Source organism: Alexandromys fortis, unplaced genomic scaffold (genome assembly GCF_014885135.2).
Source record: "Alexandromys fortis isolate MF-2015 unplaced genomic scaffold, M_Fortis_MF-2015_v1.1 scaffold_285, whole genome shotgun sequence".
Lineage (NCBI taxonomy): Eukaryota > Metazoa > Chordata > Mammalia > Rodentia > Cricetidae > Alexandromys > Alexandromys fortis.
This window is the reverse complement of record NW_026068191.1, coordinates 1,465,151-1,466,361: the sequence shown is the minus strand read 5'-3', so window position 1 is coordinate 1,466,361 and position 1,211 is coordinate 1,465,151. Positions and strand designations below refer to the sequence as shown.

Below are 1,211 nucleotides of genomic sequence, written 5' to 3'. Positions count from 1 at the left end.
CTTCTGCTGCATACAAAAAATACACCTCAAATTCAAAGACATACTTCAGAGTAAAGAATTGGGAAAAGAAACAAGCTGGTGTAGTTTTCTTTATATCTAAAAAACAGACTTTAAAGTAAAATTAATCAAAAGCAATGAAGAAGGACATTTTATATTCATCACAGGAAAAATCCATCAAAATGAAGTCTCAATTATAATTGAGTATCTCTGCCCTGAAATATAAAACCCTCACATTTATAAAAGAAATATTACTAAAGCTTAAATTACATATCACACTCTACAAAGTGGAAGACTTCTCACCACTGGACAGGACTGCCAGATTGAAACTTAGCAGAGAAAGAAAGGAACTATAAGATATTGTGACTCAAATGGGTTTAACAGACATCTCTAGAACTTTCCACCTAAACACAAAAGAATATCCCTCTTCTCAGCACCTTGTGGAACTTTCTCTCCTGGTAAAGAAACAAACATCAACAGATACAAAAAAAATTGAATAACCCCCTGTATCTTATCAGATTTAAAGTTAGAATTCAACTGCAACAAATTGCAACAAGCCCACAAATTCAGGAAAATTGAAGAAATGCTCAACTGAATCACTCCTGGGTCAAGGAAGAAATTAAAGACTTCTTAGACTTCAATGCAAATGAATATGCAATATACCCAAACCTATGGGACACAAAGAAAACAGGACAGAAAAGATCCTCTGTTATTTCTCCATCACATTGAGATTAACTGGTGTTCTCATTGTACATGTCTTGTTTAGATTATCATATTGATAAAATTTCACGGATGAAACTGTCTGTCATATGTAAAAGACACTATCGTATTTTATTTTATGTTATTAAAAATTTCTGCCTCCTCCCCACCTCCCAATTCCCTCCCCCTCCCCCAAATCCTCTCCCCCTCCCTCTACAGTCCGAAGAGCTGTTCCCTGCCCTGTGGGAAGTTCAAGGTCCTTCCCCCTCCATCCAGAGCTAGGAAGGTGAGCATCCAAACAGACTAGGCTCCCACAAAGCTAGTACATGCAGTACGATCAAAACCCAATGCCATTGTCCTTGGATTCTCATCAGCCCTCATTGTCCACCATGTTCAGAGAGGCCGGTTTTATCCCATGCTTTTTCAGACCAAGTCCAGCTGGCCTTGGTGAGCTCACAATAGATCAGCTCCTTCTGCTCCTCCTTTGGACCTTGGGACCTCAGTCCAGTGCTCCA

General features: G+C 39.0%; 1 protein-coding gene across 1 annotated transcript in view; it reads left to right on the top strand.

The window, feature by feature from the left end:
• Positions 1 to 722: 722 nt before the first annotated feature.
• Positions 723 to 1,211, top strand: part of LOC126492872 (olfactory receptor 11G2-like) — a 9,494-nt gene continuing 9,005 nt past the window's right edge. Inside the window, exon 1 of the mRNA XM_050129509.1 lies at positions 723 to 737. The gene's annotated coding sequence lies outside the window, so the exon portion shown is untranslated. The remainder of the gene's footprint in view (positions 738 to 1,211) is intronic.